The following is a 20,080-nucleotide window of genomic DNA, read 5'->3' as shown; positions in this document are numbered from 1 at the left end:
CAGGATGGTCTCGATCTTCTGACCTCATGATCCGCCTGTCTCGGCCTCCCAAAGTGCTGGGATTACAGGCTTGAGCCACTGTGCCCGGCCAGTACCAGTAGTTTTTATCAGTCATAGTGATGGCAGCGGTGGGCTGTCTGGAGCAGCTGCTGCCATCACGCCGACTACAGCAGGGAGGCATAGCTGGGACTGCACACTCCCTGGAGCTGGTGGGAGCCTGAGACAAGTGGAAGCCCCGTCTCTTCTAAGTTGGTGGGGCAGGAGCTCCCTGGGTGCAGCCACAACTGCCCAAACCATGACTGCAGACCTGGGCCTCCTGGGCCATGGAGTAGGCAGGGCTCCCCCCACCCAGGTGCAGCTGCAGTCCACACAAACCACTGCTGTGGACCCAGGTATCCCTGCACTCTTGGGGGTCCAGGAAGGCTCCCCCCACCCTAGCAGGCTCAGAAGTACCTGGTTTCTCCCTGCTGTTGCTGCCCACTTTGATCTTGGAGCAAAGTTGGGGCCAAGCCTGGGCACTGTCAAGGCCTGGCCAGGTGTGCACACATTCAGTGCAATGCTGACATGCCAGTCCCCTGCTGCCTCAGCCGTCTCCAAACATTGGGCACCAACAGGCATAGGAGAGAAGCCAATGGGGTGCAAAGGGCAACTCAGTGCTGGCCTGCAGGTTCCCCCTCGGCACCTACAGCTTGGCCACCATGAATGGCAGCAGGAGGCAAATAGGTTCCTGGGTGGAAGAGGGTGAGGCCCTACCTTCAGGCCAGGGAGGACCTGGAGGCTAGGGACCAGGCTGCCAGTTCCATGGACCAGAGTGGGAACTTGTGGTGCCTTTTCCAGACCCACCCATGGCTGCCCATGGACCAACTGGCACACACTTCCTCCCTCTGAGGCCCATAAAAACCCAGGCTCAGCCAGAGCTGAGTAGATGTTGGGAGAACCAGCTGCAGAGAGGAGATACCTGCTCCAGGGTCTCCTCTCTGCTGAGAGCTTCAGAGAACAATGGGATGACCTGCCTGCAGAAGGAGCAACCCACTCCAGGGCCTCCTCTGAGCTATTCTATCACTCAATAAAGCTCCTCTTCACCTTACTCACCCTCCACTTGTCCACATACCTTATTCTTCCTGGATGTGGGACAAGAACCTGGAACCTGCTGAATGGCAGATCTGAAAGGGCTATAACACAAACAGAGCTGAACATCGCCCCTTGTTGGAGACATTGCAGGTGAGGAGAAGGAGAAAAGAGCTATAATCCTTCAGCAATCCCAGACCTGGGAGCTCCCTGAGCCAGGCTGTGACTCACTCTTTGGGACCCTGCAGTTCCTGGCGTCTCCAAGCTTCCAGGGACCACCATGTCCCCCGGTGGCAGCCATGGAAGCTGCTTGCATTGCACCTGGTCCAGCTGCAGCCTCACAGAGAGCCTGTACTCATGCTGGCACCTGGAGCTGCCCACCCTGCTGCAGCAGCCGGCGTCCCTGACTGTACGCAGTGACCAGATCCCACGCTCATTCACTCACACACCCCTCACTGCTCCATGCCTGGCTTGCCCTTGCCAGGCATGGGATCCAGGCTAGTAATGTGACCTGGCACCGCCTGCCAGGCCAAGTGGGCAGAATGAGCCCAGAGGGTCCAAGCAAAACTCAGGCAAAAGGTGCCACTGGCCACAGAGGTTTCTGACCAGAAAAGCAACACCTCAGGGATCCCATAACATTTTGGAGGGCTTGTCCAGGATCTGCAGAAAGGTGAGTAAAAGCAGATATAATCTTTCTGTCCTTTTTTCAAAGTCTCTAAACTCCACAATAGTCAAAATGAAAGAAAAATACCAGGCCTCTATCAGCCAGTTAAAAGCAACTAGTGTGGCTGCCAGACTTAAGACACAGAGGACAGGCTTGCTGGAGAGTACACTGTCAGTCCTCCATTATTCTCAGATGTTGGGAATGTTGGCTTTGTTCCAACCCAGTTTTCTTTCACAGAGGTCTAGCCGTTGTGTGGGAACAGAAGGAGGTCCTGAGGCAACTGAGGGTATCTGACCAAGGCTACCCCTTGGCCTAATTCAAAGGCCCCTGGATTAACTCCAGTCCCTGACCACCTGTTACAGTGCCAACACTAGGACGTCCAGTCTTTCCTATCGTTCTTTCTTTCAGGATGTCAAGGTTCCTATTTCTTCTTTATGTACAATGTTAAATGTTAAAAGATGTTGCCAGGTGCAGTGGCTCACACCTGTGCCAGCACTTTGGGAGGCTGAGGTGGGTGGATCACCTGAGGTCAGGAGTTCAAGACCAGCCTGGCCAACATGGCAAAACCCCATCTCTACTACAAATACAAAAAATTAGCCCGGCATGGTGGTGCCTATAATCCCAGCTACTCAGAAGGTTGAGGCAAGAGAATCACTTGAACCCGGGAGGCAAAGGTTGCAGTGAGCTGAGATTGAGGCACTGTATTCCAGCCCAAGTGACAGAGCAGGACTCGGTCTCAAAAAAAAAAAAAAAAAATGTTAAGGATGTTGTTGCAAACCAGAGATATTACTGGATTGAATGAGCATTTGGCTTAGTCATCAAAAGTCTAAAATAGAAGGTTAAGAGTAGCACAGAAGCCAAGTGTGCCTTCATATCTGTACATAAATTTGTGTTAAAAATGTTCTTGTTGCTTCCTTGGGTGACAACTTAGTGCCAAGCACCTTGAGGCACAGAAAGGAAGCATGGCCTCAGGAAGGAAGCCTTTCTGTAAATGCAGGAGAAAATGGTCCATGGTCCCCTATGTGCAGGCCTTCTTTGCCTTGCAGGGGGGTAACCCAGACTTTTCTGATGTTGTAGGATTGATTCAGCCCTCCTACCGGCCACCTCAGGAGAAGCTGCAAGGGGCAATTCCAGGGAAGCAAACTCCAGAAGTACCTCCAGCAGGAGAATCAACCTCCTCTGCTCCTCCCTATCCAGGTTCTCTCTCAAGCTTGCCCCAGCTTAGGAATCCTCGTTTCAGGCAGGCCCCAGTCTCAACTGCCCCTACAACAGATGCCTGGTGAATATGGCCCCATTAAGGTACAGGTCCCCTTTTCTCTACAAGACTTAAGGCAAATTAAGGGGGATCTTGGCAAGTTTTCAGGCAGCCCTGACAGGGATATAGAGGCTTTCCAGAACTTAATCAAAATATTTGAGCTGTCCTGGAAGGATGTCATGTTACTTTTGAATCAATCCCTGACCACCACTGAAAAGTAGGCCGCCCTGCAAGTGGTAGAGAATTTGGGGGATGAACTTTGTATTTTATATAGGGCCAGGGAAGGGAATGAGACTTATATGATTGGAAAAATAGCAGCACCACTGGAGGACCCTAAATGGGGCCCTAATGATGAAATGGGAGAATGGAGGAGGAAACCCGTTCAGGTGTGCATACTGGAGGGCTTATGAAAAACCAGGACTAAGCCTCTCAATTCCTCCAAGATCGCCATGATAGACCAGGTATTAGATGAGAATCCCACTGCCTTCCTGAAAAGGCTAAGACGGGCCTTGGTAAAACACATCTCTCTAGCTCCTGATTCAGTCGAGGGACAGCGAATCCTAAAGGATGAGTTTATCACACAGGTGGCCCCTGATATCAGGAGGAAGCTACAGAAACAAGTTATAGGATGAGACGGTACTTTAGAGAACCTCCTAAAAGTGGCTACCTCAGTCTTTTACAATAGGGACCAGGAGAAAGTCCAAAAAAGAGAAAGGAAATACAAGAAAAAGGCAGAGGCTCTAATAGCCACCTTGCAGGCTCACAAACCTCAGAGTCCCCAAGATGCATGACAGTGAGGGGCGTCTCAGGTCTTTCCTCCACCATGTCAAGAGCCATGGTAAAAATCACCGTATTCTGTGCTCCTCCATGAGTTCAAAAGCTAGAAGTATTAAAGTATTGTCCATTTGGTGTGGCCAAGGTTAGGTAACAAGAGATTTAAAAGGACTTCTTTTTTTTTTTGAGACGGAGTCTCGCTCTATCACCCAGGCTGGAGTGCAGTGGCCGGATCTCAGCTCACTGCAAGCTCCGCCTCCCGGGTTCATGCCATTCTCCTGCCTCAGCCTCCCGAGTAGCTGGGACTACAGGCACCCGCCACCTCACCCGGCTAGTTTTTGTTTTTGTATATTTAGTAGATATGGGGTTTCACTGTGTTAGCCAGGATGGTCTCGATCTCCTGACCTCGTGATCCGCCCGTCTCAGCCTCCCAAAGTGCTGGGATTACAGGCTTGAGCCACCACGCCCGGCCTAAAAGGACTTCTTAAAGAGGAGGACTATGGTTAAAAGTCAACTTTTGGGAGGCTGAGGCGGGCGGATCATGAGGTCAAGAGATCGAGACCATTCTGGCCAACATACTGAAACCCTGTCTCTACTAAAAATACAAAACTTAGGCCAGGCACGGTGGCTCACGCCTGTAATCGCAGCACTTCAGGAGGCCGAGGTGGGCGGATCAGGAGTTCAGGAGATACAGACCATCCTGGGTAACACAGTGAAACCCCGTCTCTACTAAAAATACAAAAAATTAGCCGGGCGTGGTGGTAGGCACCTGTGGTCCCAGCTACTCGGGAGGCTTAGGCAGGAGAATGGCGTGAACTCGGGAGGTGGAGCGTGCGGTGAGCTGAGATCATACCACTGCACTCCAGCCTGGGCTACAGAGCGAAATTCCATCTCAAAAAAAAAAAAAATTAGCCAGGTGTGGTGGTGCACACCTGTAATCCCAGATATTCAGGAGGCTGAGGCAGGAGAATCGCTTGAACCCAGGAGGTGGAGGTTGCAGTGAGCCGAGATTGCACCACTGTATTCCAGCCTGGGTGACAGAGCAAGACTCTATCTCAAAAAAAAAAAGTCAACTTAATTAAAGATGGGTATCCAAGCTCCAAGCTATAGGTCAGGTTAATTAAAGATGGATGTCCATGCTATAGGTGTATTTAAAAGGCCTTAATGTCTTTTCTCTGCATGGATCTTGTTTTTCTGGAAAAAGGTTTTATTCTTGTCAGTCGACTGAATGATTTTTCTTCATTTTTGTCTTGCCACTCTTAATGCACACGAGAGGCCTCATGAGAACTTCTGATGGCTGGGACTCCTTGGGAAAATGGACGAGGTGCCACGGAGCCTGTTTTGGGAAAAACCTCTGTTTTCCTCACAGAACTCCAGGGATTAGAGGCAGATGCATCCCTCTCAAAATTTGTTTTTGTCTTCCAGCTAGGCCTATTTATTAGGGTTTAGAGACCACATGTTTTCCTAGCCCTGGTTCTTGAAGGACTCCACCCCAAGGCCAGTAATCCAACTAGAAGACTGGCAAATGAAAAATTCTACAACTACTGGATCTTCTTCTGTCTGTTTGTGTAGTTATATAAAATCTAATATCTGATCTGCATAATTTGGATCATATGTCTACATTTTGAAGATATTTTATTTTTCAAAGATGAAAGTGACTCCCAAAAGTTAACTTTTAACCATAGCCCTCCTCTTTAAGAAGTCCTTTTAAATCTCTTATTACCTGACCTTGGCCACACCAAATGGGCAATACTTCAATACTTCTAGCTTTTGAACTCATGGAGGAGCAGAGAATACGGTGATTTTTACCATGGCTCTTGACATGGTGGAGGAAAGACCTGAGACGCCCCTCACTGTCATGCATCTTGGGGACTCTGAGGTTTGTGAGCCTGCAAGGTGGCTATTAGAGCCTCTGCATTTTTCTTTTTTTTTTTTTTTTTTTTTTTTTTTTTTTTTTTTTTTGAGACGGAGTCTCGCTCTGTCACCCAGGCTGGAGTGCAGTGGCCGGATCTCAGCTCACTGCAAGCTCCGCCTCCCGGGTTTATGCCATTCTCTCGCCTCAGCCTCCCGAGTAGCTGGGACTACAGGCGCCCGCCACATCGCCCGGCTAATTTTTTGTATTTTTTTAGTAGAGACGGGGTTTCACCGTGTTAGTCAGGATGGTCTCGATCTCCTGACCTCGTGATCCACCCGTCTCGGCCTCCCAAAGTGCTGGGATTACAGGCTTGAGCCACCGCGCCCGGCTGCCTCTGCATTTTTCTTGTCAGGTGTGACACACTAAAAAAAAAAAAAAAAAAAGCTCTAATTGATTGGCTTAAAGAAAAATAAGTGCCTAGATCAAATATTTTGAAAGAAAGATAAAGCTGTAATGTCTTTTAGTTCAAGTGACTTTGATCTTTGAAAAATAAAATATCTTCAAAATGTAGCCATATGGTCCAAATTATGCAGGTCAGATACTAGGTTTGCTAAATGCTTTAAAGGTTATAAACTGCTTCTTTCATTTTTGAAAATTGTTTAACTTTCCTGCTTTCCAGTTTGGTAGGGCCTAGGGACGTACAGAGTTAACCACCTCCATGCTGGAAAGAGTCAGACTTTATCTGCACCTAGGAAATAATTAAAATAACTTACAAGGTTTTACACCAAAATTAAAAATTGCCAAGAGTTACCATTATAACATGTAATTTGAGACTGCTTAAAAGAAGATTTACATGCAAAGAGTGTAAGGAAAGTAAAATGTGTCTTTAGTAAAAGAACATAAGGCAGCACGGGAATGTAACTTTTTGCCTAGTCTAGAGGGTTAAAGGATTGTTTTCAATTAGATAAGATAAAGCTAAAGGTTTAAACAAGTTATAGGAGGCTTTTAAAGACTAATCTTGAAAAAGAAATTCTGTGTGTGAACATATTGACTAAATTCAAAAGGGCATTATTTGGTTTTTCTGTAAATTGAACATTGGAATAAAAGCACAAGTTTCTCAGGAGACTGACCTCCTCTTTAACAGACTGGTAAAGGATTATAAAAGGACTAGAAGAATCTCAGCTCATGGTCATATTGATTAAGATTTTCAGGTAATGTTAAATGATGATGAAAGATTTTTGTTTGCCTTGCAAATAAACTACCGAAAAAAGAAGGGAAAGGCACGAGATAGATTGTTTGGAAAGCTAAGTCTTCTCTCTTAATGTGTAAAAGTTTTTGCCTTCTTTTTTGAGCCATCATTTTGGCTAAATAAGTGACTTACGGTAATCTGGAATTCTATTTCATAATGTCAAGTGTTGTAAACTTTTAACACAGTTGATAGGCTCCCCAAAATCAAATTTTAGCTTCAAAATTGTCTTTTCTGACCCCTGAAGCATCCAAAGGAAAGGTAAACAGTATTATTTGACATATTTAGTCACATGAAATTGTCAAAATAAAGTGGTCTTTGATCTTCTTCAGGTTATATTTTAGTGAATAATGTTAATATGTGTTTCAAAATGGTATGGGATTTCTAAAATCCTGATGTCTGAGTATGTGCTTTCAATCATAATTAGGGTTATTGTGTTAGGTTATTGTAGACCACAGAGGTGATCAAATTTCTTTGTTAATCATGTTTTTGATTGTGACTACCCTAGGACACTTTGATATTCACAGACTGTCTTGTTTTGATCCTCTTCAAAAGATGGATTATAGTCCTCGAGTGCAGAGTTCTGATAACTTTGAAGATGGTACACAGGAGTTGACTGAGTGGACTGAACTTATGGAAGACTGAAGTAATCTTTTTTTGACTTTTTGCTTGGAACACTGCTGATCCTTTGTTTTGTTTTTCAGAATCATGAAAGCTTTTCTTTTGAGTTATTTGTCGCCTTTGACAATTGTAGGCATGAACCAACCAGTGATTTTTGACTGCAGAGAGTGAGCAGAATGAGCCCAGTGGGTTTGAGCAAAACTCGGGCAAAAGATGCCACCAGCCAAAGATGTTTCTGGCCAGAAAAGTGACATCCCAAGTATCTCATAACAGTAGTGGATTTTGGAAAGAAAAGAGCCAATTACAGGCTGAACACAAAGGAAGATGCTTGCTCTGCAGAGAGTCACAGTGCAACGCTCCTGGACTCCTCCTTCCAGCTATAAGAGATAGCCTTTGTTATTTAAAAATGACTAAATATAAATGAGGCTGATGGACTGTGTTTCCCTTCTTTGGTCTCTGCTTAGCTCCATCATATAGATATGATTGGAAGTTCTCAGTCAAATCTCAAAAGAACAAAGAAAAGTAGTCATTAATCAAAACAGCAGGGAAAAAAAAAGTGACCCCTGCAGCCACTTCCTCAGGCCAGGCCTAGAAGGGTGGCCCCTGCCCCCAAGTCCTGAGAATGAGGTGGAATCTGAGTTCTCCAAGTGGTAGCAACAAGGGACCTTCTCAAATCCAAATCTGCTCACACTCTCGTTTGCCAAAACCATGCAGCCAGCCACATGGGAAACCACAGATGGATCTCAGTACCATAAAGAGAGGCACCAGACATCATGCACTCAGGGTGGAACCAGGAGTGGGTGCCTGGTGCCAGATGCTCAGGGCCATCCATGAAGTTGTCTTGCAAAAGAAGAAAGACAAAACTGGGAACCTGGGGCCATGCCTCTGGATCTCCCAGTTTATGGAGAGCGTGTGGGACAAGAGAACACACGAAATGCAGGGGACTGAAACCAAATTACCCGACTTCTTCCTGGAAGAAAGAACAAAGAGGGCGAGGAACCTGCAGACCCAAAGAGGCTTCAGGGCCATGTCTACCAACTGTAAGGCATGGGCCTGTTTGGGTCCTGAACTGGCCTGAAATGAACAAACCAACCAGGAAACACTCACTTAGGAGGCAATCATGGAAATGCAAATACTGACTGGATACCTCACAATATTAATAAATTACTGGAATTTTTTCAGATGTGGTTATGGTTTTGAGCTTATATCTGAAAAAGAGCTCTTGCAGAGGTACATACACAAAAATTCATAGATGAAATTATGTGGTGTCTGGAATTTGCTTTAAAAAAATTCAGGTGTTTGTAGGGGGAGGGCAAGTGGAATAAATGAAATAATATTGACCATTTGCAGATAATTGCTGAAGCTTAATGATGGGCATGTGGAGGTTCACTATTATTTTTACTTCTGTGCATGTTTGAAATTTTCCTCAATAAGAAGTAAAACAAATAAATAAATAAAAGAGCATCCTGGTTCCCCAGCACTCTGTATAAAGGCCACGCCTGTAATGTGGGTGTGTCACTTTCTCCCTGCAGCTGTGCCAGCTCCCTCCATGCACCTCTACTTCCTACTCTCTAGAATTGCTGAGAGCTTCTGGGCAGCTCCCCCAACTGCCTTGTGCTTTCTCCCTTTAACCTTTATTTATTGTTATCTTTCCAATAGGCAAGCATTCACATGGCTCAGAACGCAGCACTGCACAGTAACGACTCTCCCTTCCTCCTCGTCCCCAACATGTAGTGTCTTTCTTGTTTCTCCTTCTAGAGATTTTACGCATATGCGAGCAAACAGAAATAGACCCTCATTCTCTGTCTCCCCCTCCCGTTTTACACAAAAAGTAGCTTGATGACTCGCTACTCTGCGCCTCACTTTCTCACTATATTCTGGAGAGCTTTCCGGATTTGTCCACTGTGAGCATCCTCTTAGGCAGAGAAGATGAAACCTCTTACGTAGGGATCTCCTAAGAGAGGTCTCTGTGAGACCTTGATATGGTTTGGCTGTGTCCCCACCCAAAATCTCATCTTGAATTGTAATCCCTGTGTGTCAAGGGTGGGACCAGGTGGAGGTAATCAGATCATGAGTGCGGTCTCCCCCATGCTGTTCTTGTGATAGTGAGTGAGTCTCACGAGGTCTGATGGTTTTTATAAGCATCTGGCATTTTCCTTGCTGGCACTCATTCTCTCTCCTGCTGCCCTGTGAAGAAGTGCCTTTCTTCATTATTGTAAGTTTCCTGAGGCCTCCCCAGCCATGTGGAACTGTGAGTCAATTAAACCTGCTTTCTTTATAAATTACCCAGTGTCAGGTATTCGTCAGAGCAGTGTGAGAACGGACTGATACAGACCTCTTATGCAGTTGCACAACATTGCGTTGTGCGGCTGCACTGTTTTGCGTTTACCCCCTCTCCCGTCGATGGGCAGTTAGGTCACGGCCAATCCTTCTTTCCAACAGTGCTGTAAGGAACAACCATGTGCTCACGTCGTTTCTGGTGCTTTCTCTTTAACTCCCCCCATCTGCTGCCCCTCCCCACCAACTTTTGCTCATTCAATTCCTATTTACCCTTCAGGTCTTGAATTAGATACCACTTTATCTGGGACATATTCTCAGATTGGCGATAAAGAGGTGGATGTTAAGAACAAAACTGCGGCCGGGCGCGGTGGCTCAAGCCTGTAATCCCAGCACTTTGGGAGGCCGAGACGGGCGGATCACGAGGTCAGGAGATCGAGACCATCCTGGCTAACACGGTGAAACCCCGTCTCTACTAAAAATACAAAAACTAGCCAGGCGAGGTGGCGGGCGCCTGTAGTCCCAGCTACTGGGGAGGCTGAGGCAGGAGAATGGCTTAAACCCGGGAGGCGGAGCTTGCAGTGAGCTGAGATCCGGCCACTGCACTCCAGTCCAGGCGACAGAGTGAGACTCCGCCTCAAAAAAAAAAAAAAAAAAAAAAGAACAAAACTGCAGGCTGGGCACAGTGGCTCACACCTATAATTTCAGCACTTTGGGAGGCCAAGGTGGGCAGACAGCTTGAGCCCAGGAGTGTGAGACCAACCTGGGCAACATAGTAGACCCCAGTCTCTAAAAAAAATACAAAAATTAGCTGGGCATGGTACAAAAATTAGCCGGGCATGGTGGCACACACTTGTAGTCCCAGCTACTCAGAAGGCTGAGGTGGGAAGATCGCCTGAGCCCAGGAGATCCAGGCTTTGTACCATTGCACTCCGTTGTACCATTGCACTCCAGGCTGGGTGACAATCAAGACCCTGTCTTGAAAGAAATAAATAAAGACTGCAGAGTTAGGGTGGAGCTTGACCCTTGTCTCTTCAACTTAAGAGGAAAATTACTTCACTCCTCTGAAGCTATTTTCTCTCTGGAAAATGCACATGATAACATCTCTCCCATTGGGTTACTTTGAGGATTATATGAGATAATACATGTGTATAGTCTTACAACACCACTGGGACCATAGTAGATGCCAAATAAATGATGCTATCGTCGTCGTCGTCATCATCATCATCATCATCATCATCATCATTATTGTACTGATGACCTTTTCCTTTGAATACCTTCTCCAGCCTTTAAAATACAAATCATTGTTAAGGCCTAAGTTACATGCTTCTCAACCCATTTCTCCCTAATCCATTCAACTGAAAATTAATTTCTCCTTTTTCCATACCCCTGCAGTATCCCAATGGAACAGCCAGGAATTTTTTGGCTGCAAGTAACAGAAAACCTGCCCAACAGTGGCTTCATAATGTCTGGAGTTATTTCCCTCATACATTAAGAAGTTGGGAGATGGGCAGCTACAGGCATTGATTCAACTGCCCATGAAGTCATTGAAGACCAAGCAAATATTTTCTGCCTTCTCTTCCATCATCCTCATAGTGTTGCTTATTGGTCTTTAAGACTGTTACCTTTTAATTACAATGTGGCTTCTGCGGCTCCAGCCATTATTATACAACTTTCAAAGCCAGGAGGCAGGGATGGCTGCAGTAATATCTTTCTCAAAAACCCTCTGGGACGTTTCCAGCATCTAGAACTGGATCCCAAACTCCCCTCTCCAAGACTGGGACTCCCTTCTCTGAAATCTAGAGATCTCAACTTCCTCCCCAAGTCGGATCAGGATTCTGAGTTCTGTCAGCAGGAAGGGAAGAATGCCTGGGAAGGTCACCATGGTGTCTGCCACATTCAGACATTCAAACTCAGGCTTCTGTACCTCTCTTTGGACAATGATAGTTTTCTACCTTTTATTATAGTTTTATTTCCTTTACTAAACTGTGGACTTAAATCCATTTCCAAGTATGTCCATATGCCCCCAAGTGCCAAGCACAGCATCTGTACACAGTAAGAGCTCAGCCAGCATTTGTGACTCTAGGGATGAATGAACAATCTTAAAGACACCATCTGATTCTAGCAGACAAGGATTCTGATTCAAGAAGCTCCCTGGGAAATCTGAGTTCTCTGTGTGCCAGTGACACGGCCCTAAGATGCGCACCTTATGCTCCCACCCCCAGAGGCTTTGAGTGTCTTATTGTGGCTGTGACAGTGAAAATCAAACCCCTCCCTCACTCTCTCTCCCATTCCTCTTTCTTGTACTTATCTCCTATACCCTCCTAGGGAACCCTAGGATTTTATCTCCATGCCTGTGTGTGTTTAGGTTAACTGGATCATGGAGGATGAGTCACCTGTCAGACATACTTGCAGAAAAGGAAATTTTGCCTGAAAAGCTCTGATTGTATCATGAGCACACTGCCTGCAGATGAGAGAGACCAGGCTGTTTATTGCTTCTGGGAGGCACCAGAGTCCAATCGGCATGTGAGTGAGTCACTTTTCAGAGGCTGGATCAATGGGCAGCCCCCCAGCTGCAGGACTGAGCCTGCCCCACCTCCCAAGAGTGCTGTTGGGCTGTGAGCTGGCGGTGAAGTTACTGCCTTGACCTCCAAACTCCCAGCTGCTTAAGAAGCCTTTATCACATCAAATAGTGCTGTATCCCTTCAAGGTGGTAAATGAGGTGGCTGGTGGGGCGGCCAGGCTCAGTGTCTGTGTTTCAGTTGCAAATGATGCTGGCCAGGGGACAATGAAAGAAGTGAAGATACAGATGGAGGGATGAAGGCGTCCATTTGGCTGTGGTCCCCCTCCCCTTCATTCTTAAGAATCAGGAAGTGGGCAACAGTGGGTGATTCATTTTGGGGAGTGGAGTATAGCTGGTGGCCACATTACAAGTGGCCAACACTCAGGATATCAAAGCATAATAAAATACAATAAACACACTGGGTGTGGTGGCTCATGCCTGTAATCCCAGCACTTTGGGAAGCCGAGGCGGGTGAATCACTTGGTCAGGAGTTCCAGAGCAGCCTGGCCAACATGGTGAAACCCTGTCTCTACTAAAAATACAAAAATTAGCCTGGCACGCTGGCAGGCGCCTATAATCCCAGCTACTTGGGAGGCTGAGGCAGGAGAATCACTTGAACCCGGAGGGAGCGGAGATTGCAGCAAGCCAAGATTGCGCCATTGCACTCCAGCCTGGGCAACAGAGTGAGACTCCGCCTCAAAAATAAATAAATAAATAAATAAACAAACAAACACTAAAATGAAATGGAACGCAGCCAGGGCTGCTTGTGGGGTGCCAGTAACTGGAGTTTTTTTTTTTGTTTTTTTGTTTTTTGTTTTTTTTTGAGACAGAGTCTTGCTTTGTTGCCCAGGCTGGAGTACAATGAGGCAGTCCTGGCTCACTGCAACTTCTGCCTCCTGGGTTCAAGTGACGCTCCTACCTCAGCTTCCCAAGTAGCTGGGATTACAGGCACCCGCCACCATGCCCAGCTAATTTTTTTTTTTTTTTTTTTGAGACGGAGTCTCACTCAGTCGCCCAGGCTGGAGTGCAGTGGCGCGATCTCGGCTCACTGCAAGCTCCGCCTCCCGGGTTCACGCCATTCTCCTGCCTCAGCCTCCCAAGTAGCTGGGACTACAGGCGCCCGCCACCACACCCGGCTAATTTTTTGCATTTTTAGTAGAGATGGGGTTTCACCGTGTTACCCAGGATGGTCTCGATCTCCTGACCTCGTGATCTGCCCGTCTCAGCCTCCCAAAGTGCTGGGATTACAGGCATGAGCCACCGTGCCCGGCTTTTTTTGTATTTTTAATAGAGATGGGGTTTCACCAGGTTAACCAGGCTGGTCTCAAACTCCTGACCTCAGGTGATCCACCCACCGTGGCCTCCCAAAGTGCTGGGATTAGAGGCGTGAGCCACCACACCTAGCACAGTTACTGGAGGGAGTAAGCAGGGGGAGTGGTCTTCTTTCCTTCAGCATCACTGGACAGCTGGTGCGACCATGTCTCCCTTGAGTCCCGGAAGAACAGTGAGCACTGGAGTCCTGGTTTCTGTCTGACTCATTTTACGAACTGCTTTGTGTATGGGACCATTTGACCCTCTGCCCTTGGCTAAGTCCAGCAAAACACTTTACCTGGCTGTAGAGGACCCCACTTTAGGGCAGCTGGCCACTCTCCTTCAGCGCTGACCCTTCCCTCTGTGGCCCAGTGATACCTGCCTGCCACACAGGTAAGCTAAGGTGTGTGGAGTGGTTTCTATAGACCTGATGGGACTGGGGCTTGTCAATGGGGCTCTGTAAGGCAGGGTCATTCAGGGCTGCCTGTGACCCCACCCACGGAGGAAGCTCTGGTACTATGAAGCATGCAGCAGTGTCCTCCTGGGGCTTGGCGTGAGCTCCCGCAAGGGTCTGTCTTAGGCCCCGAGCCCAGGCCAGTGGGAAAGAAAGGAACTCCTCTCTTTCTTTTTTTTTGGAAATGGAGTTTTGCTTTTGTTGCCGAGGCTGGAGTGCAGTGGTGCTATCTCAGCTCACTGAAACCTCTGTCTCCTGGTTTTAAGTGATTCTCCTGCCTCAGCCTGGCTAAGTTTTTTCTATTTAGTAGAGACGGGGTTTCACCATGAAGATCAGGCTCGTCGTGAACTCCTGACCTCAGGTGATCCACCCACCTTGGCCTCCCAAAGTGCTGGGATTACAGACATGAGCCACCATGCCCGGCCAAGAACTCGTTTTTGAGGCTTCTTCTGATGTCTGGGCTCCACCCTTGTGGGAGACTCCCAGCTAAGCCCAGGGCCCAGGGCTCACAGGGCCCTGCTGTCGTTCCAGCTACAGGTGGCAGGAGGGCTAGCTTTCCCATGCCTTCCGAGTCCCACACATCTAGGGTTTCTTTGTCTATATTGTGGACTCTGTGGGGGCTCCGGGTCTCACTGGGCAACATGGTTGATGCGTAATACACATGTGTTGAATTGACATTAAATTCAGCCAGGTATAACGCCCAGAAAGACAAACACTGCATGTTCTCACTCCTATAGGGGGGCTTGGAAGGTGGGTCTCACAGAGGAAGTGAGCAGAGTGCTGGCTACCAGAGGCTGGGAAGGGCAGGAGGGAAAAGGGATGGAGAGGTTGGTTCATGGATACAAGCATACAGTTAGATAGAAGGAATAAGCTCTAGTGTTTGACAGCACAGTAGGTGACTATAGTCATCAATAATGCATTGTATATTTCAAAATTACCTAGAACAGAAAATGTGGAATGTCCTCAACACAAAGGAATGATACGTGTTTGAGGTGATGGAAATCCCAGTTACCCTGACATAGTCATTACCCATTGTATGCATGTATCCAAATATCATATGGACCCCATAATATGATTATGTATCAATCAAAATTGTTAGGTATAGTATGGCAGTTCCTTAAAAAAGTAAACATAGAATCACAACATGACCCAACAATTCCACATCTGGGTATATGCCCAAAAGAATTGAAAGCAGGGACTTGAACAGACATTTGTACACCAATATTCATAGCTGTATTATTCAAAATAGCAACAAGATGGGACAAGCCAAATGTTCATTAACAGATAAATATGTAAACAAGATGCAGTATACCCATACATAAACCAGGAATAAAATTCTAAGCCCCCTAACCAACTGAATGGACCTCCTCTTGGCCAAGGGCATTCCAAAGTTAATCTGAGGCCAGGTGCAGTGGCTCATGCCTGTAATCCAAGCACTTCGGGAATTCAAGGCGGGTGCATCACCTGAGGTCAGGAGTTCGAGACCAGCCTGGCCAACACATTAAAACCCCGTCTCTACCAAAAAATACAAACATTAGCCGGGCATAGTGGCAGGCACCTGTAATCCCAGCTACTTGAGAGGCTGAGGCAGGAGAATCGCTTGAACTTGGGAGGCAGAGGTTGCAGTGAGCCGAGATTGCGCCACTGCACTCCAGCCTGTGCGACAGAGCGAGACTCTGTCGCAAAAAACAATTGGCCAGGCGCGGTGGCTCAAGCCTGTAATCCCAGCACTTTGGGAGGCCGAGACGGGCGGATCACGAGGTCAGGAGATCGAGACCATCCTGGCTAACATGGTGAAACCCCGTCTCTATTAAAAATACAAAAAACTAGCCGGGCGAGGTGGCGGGTGCCTGTAGTCCCAGCTACTTGGGAGGCTGAGGCAGGAGAATGGCATGAACCCGGGAGGCGGAGCTTGCAGTGAGCCGAGATTGCGCCACTGCACTCCAGTCTGGGTGACAGAGTGAGACTCCGCCTCAAAAAAAAAAAAAAACCAAAACAAAATTTTTGTTTGGCGGTCCAGCCATGATGGGAATAAGGGGTCAGGCATGCCTCCTTATACCCTCCCCACTTTGAAATTCAGGCATAACTAACCAATATTAACATTAAAACAGAGACCTTAAGAGAATCCATGCTTTCTGAAGCCAGCTACGTGGAGACTTCATCTGCATAATAAAATCCTTGGTCTCCACAACCCACAACCCTAATTTTAACCCATGCACTCCCTTCTATGGATTCCAGATCTTTAGATAAACTCTTTCAACCAACTGCCAGTCCGAAAATCTTTGAATCCACCTATGACCTGGAAGCCTCCTGAGGCTGTATCATGGGCATGTCCTTAACCCTGGCAAAATGGACTTCTAAACTGATTGAGACTTGTCTCAGATACTTAGTGTTTACACATACAATGGAATATCATTCAATTTTATAAAGGAAGAAATTTTTAAAGGAAGAAAAAAGAAAAAGGAAGAAAATTTTGACACATGCTACAATATGGCTGAACCTTAAGGACTTTGTGCTAAGTGAAATAAGCCAGTCACAAAAGAACAAATGGTAAATGTGTCATTCCACTTATATGAGGTACCTAAAGTAGTCAGATTGATAGAGACAGAGAGTAAAACAGTAACTGTCAGGGGTTGGGGGAGGACAGGATAGGGAGTTACCGTTTAATGGGTACAGAGTTTCCATTTGGGAAGATGAAAAATGTTCTGGAGATGCATGGTGGTGATGGTCCCACAACAATGTTAATGCACTTAATGGCACTGAACTGTACACATAAAAGGGATTAAAATGGTAAATATTGTGTTATACATATTTCACCACAATTGAAAGCATACATTAATTGTAATTAATTTTAGCCTGGTAATCTCTCAATGTCACTTTGTTTTGGTGCTGCTCTATGTAGATTGTTCAACATGATACAAAGCATGACTGGAAAAGATCAATCTTGCTGACATTTACTGGGGCTTAAGATAGGGCTCAAGGGCCTTGCTATTTTGGTCTTGTGCAAACTGCTGCAGTCCACCTACTGGCTGGATGCCCTCACTGCAGGCAAAGCACCAGGACTTCTTACAATACCACCCATAGACCCAAGAGGGACGCTGGTGGCCTTGTGGTAAGCTGTGACAGGAATGCACAAGGATCTCCTGGCTTTTTGGCCAGCATCGCCAGCCCAGTGATGTGAGGTGAAGGGATTCTTTGCTCTGACTCAGCTCAATCTCCCTGTGCAAAGGGACTAGGTGGGCTTGCTGTGCTTTTGGAAGGACTAGAAAAATCTGCTTCCTTCACCCACTGGGAGCCATATATTCTCTTTGACTTTTGTTTGCAGGAGTAAAACAAACAGACGCTTGGGGAAAACAAACCAAAAAGGGGGGAAGGGGAGGCTGGTGCTGGCTGGCAACCTTGACTCAGCGCTTGGCAGGAGGTCCGTTCGGAACAGAAACCCTCACCCTGCACTTTCCTCACCCAGCCCTGAAATCACAAACAACCCCTTGGCCAGGGTCCTAATGAGCCTCTGACAAATACAGCCCGCCCTTCTGACACAGAAAACACAATTAGACATGCACAAGTGGCCTGTGAAATGCCACGCTGGGCACTTGAGCTCTCCATGAATGCCACCCCCTGTACCCTGGGCCTTCTTGGACAAAACATCGCTTGGGCTCCTTATGGGTGGTAATGGCTAATAACACAGAGAGAACACCGTGTTTTGGTGTCAGGCCTTTGGCCAGGACGGTGAGAGAGGTGTGTGTGTTGTGTGTGTGTGTGTGTGTGTGTGTGTTTAGTGATGGTAGTGGGTGACACCTATTTCCATTTTTCCATCATAAAGGAATTGAAGTCCTATAGCGTGTCAGCAATGTCAATATTTCAGGGTGAAATAAACAAGTGAAATGTGTTAGCTCCAGGAGCCTGTGACGTTAGGAAAGTCACCGACTCCTGGGGCCTCGGTCTTCTCATCTGTAAAATGAGGATAATAATAGAAACCACCTTCCATTCATGGTGATTGAGTGAGCTGTCGCAGGTGAAGCACTCAGCCCCAGGCCGGGTACATAGTTAGGACTCATTAAACGTTGGCTATTAGTTTAAAAACAAGTGTTATGCGTTTTAGTCCATTTAAGGAGTCACTTTTGAATATCTGCTTGTAAACTCCCATATGACGCTGGCTGTGAAAACACAGTCTTTATGCTCACAGAGCTTGAGGACAACCAGGATGACAAGAAAACCATCCGGGCAGGGTCAGCTCAGTGCTGGCGCGTTTGGCACCAACCAGGAGACAGCTGTGGCTTGCTTCAGGTCTGTTTGTTTCTTCTAATTTTTGTTAGCTTTTTTCCTTTGGTGGTGGAGGAAGGGCGGTATCTGTAGGCTGCAGACAGCAGGGTATGGATCATTGGTCTGGTCAGGCTTTAATCAAGTGAAATCTGCTCTTCATTTGTTTGTTACTGCTACAAAGCACATGATTTTAAGGGATAAGTTGTTAGGATGTTTTTAATTGTGATGATGAAATTCCAGCTCGAGTTAACTTAAGCAAAAGTAAACAAGCAAAATTCCAAATAGGGAGTTTACTTTCTTACATAATTTCAGAGAACAAAGATGGGTATCTTGCTAGCTTCAGTTATAGCTGGACCCAGGTACTCAAATCTCTCTCTTTCTCTGTCTTCTTTCTTCATTGTCTGATAGCTTCAGGCATATATAGTAAACCCTCAGCTCATGATTTCAGAGTAAGAGAGAGCCTCCTCTTGGACCAACAACTGTAGGCAGGGAAATGGGGCACCACAGTTGGCCAGACATGGGTCACACGCCCCCAAAGCCAAGGGATAAGTTGACCAGCATCTCCACAGGGCCCTCATGGAGCAGATGGGATGCAAGGCTGACAAACTCTATCAGTGAGACTCTGTGGATAGAAAGCATGAGTAGGTGCCAAACATTCCAGGTAAGCAGCAAATGCAGCCTTCCTCCTTTCATCTCACCCAACTGTGCTTAAAATGGCTTGTCTGGCACACTTTGAGGGGTCAGCCTACTTCCTTACATTCAAAAGGTGAAGAATTTCTAATTCTTTGTTCTTGAATCAAACCCAGTGAGTGAAGACTAAGTGTTCCAGATGAGCCAACCACACAGAAGCATGGTGGCAGCTCTGAGATGCCGCCCAGTGAGCCCCAGTAGTCACATCCTGGAGAGTCCCCTCTTCACTGAATAGGACCCATCTGGCAACCAGTAGGACTGCAGAAATGATGTCCAAAGTTAGGCCATAAAAGACATGGTTCCTGCCTTGCTCTCTTTGAATCACTTACTCGGGAGCAGCCAGCTGCCATATTGTAAGGACACTCAAGCAGCTCTGTGGAGGAGTCCCTGTGGTGGGAAACTGAGGCCTCCCACCAACAGCTAGCACCAACCTGCCAGGCAGGTGGGTGCACCACCTCAGAGGTAAATCCTCCAGCCCCAGTTGAGCCTCCAATGACATAGCCCCAGCTAACACCCTGACTGCAACCCCATGAAATCCCTGAGCTAGAACCACCCAGCTAAGCCACTCCTGAATTCCTGACCCACTGAAACTATGAAATAATAAATGTTCATTGTCATTTCAAGCCACTAAGTTTTGGGGTCATTTGTTACACAGCAGTAGAAATCTGATACAGGCATACTATGGTCCCTTCCTCCCTTCCCAGGGACAGAGTCCCTTTGGAAAGCTTCCTCGGATCATTTTCAAAGCACTTCTCAATAACTCTCTTAGTTCTTGTTACAAAGTTTCAGTTTCACAAATGGACTCATACTGATATCACAGGCTGCTATGACCCTCAACAGTGAGTTTGCTAATAAAACAAAATCAGAGACTGGGCACGGTGGCTCACCTCTGTAATCCCAGCACTTTGGGGGGCCAAGACAGGCAGATCACCTGAGGTCAGGAGTTCAAGACCAGCCTGACCAACATGAAGAAATCTCATCTCTACTAAAAATACAAAATTAGCCAGACATGGTGGCGCATGCCTGTAATCCCAGCTAC

At 46.9% G+C, this 20,080-nt stretch overlaps 2 long non-coding RNA genes across 2 annotated transcripts; both read left to right on the top strand.

Annotated features, from left to right (window-relative positions):
• Nucleotides 1-5: 5 nt before the first annotated feature.
• On the top strand, nt 6-8,947 carry LOC117074899. Its single transcript, XR_004433756.1, has 3 exons — nt 6-1,738; nt 2,810-3,031; nt 7,371-8,947. It is a non-coding gene; the product is annotated as an uncharacterized LOC117074899 (long non-coding RNA).
• A 9,319-nt stretch (nt 8,948-18,266) lies between these two features.
• On the top strand, nt 18,267-19,662 carry LOC117074607. Its single transcript, XR_004433636.1, has 3 exons — nt 18,267-18,375; nt 18,921-19,012; nt 19,158-19,662. It is a non-coding gene; the product is annotated as an uncharacterized LOC117074607 (long non-coding RNA).
• The last annotated feature ends 418 nt before the right edge of the window (nt 19,663-20,080 follow it).

The sequence above is a fragment of the Trachypithecus francoisi genome, unplaced genomic scaffold (assembly GCF_009764315.1).
Source record: "Trachypithecus francoisi isolate TF-2019V2 unplaced genomic scaffold, Tfra_2.0 Contig01665, whole genome shotgun sequence".
Lineage (NCBI taxonomy): Eukaryota > Metazoa > Chordata > Mammalia > Primates > Cercopithecidae > Trachypithecus > Trachypithecus francoisi.
Note: the sequence above shows the minus strand (reverse complement) of the source record. Positions and strands in the feature narration are given on the sequence as shown.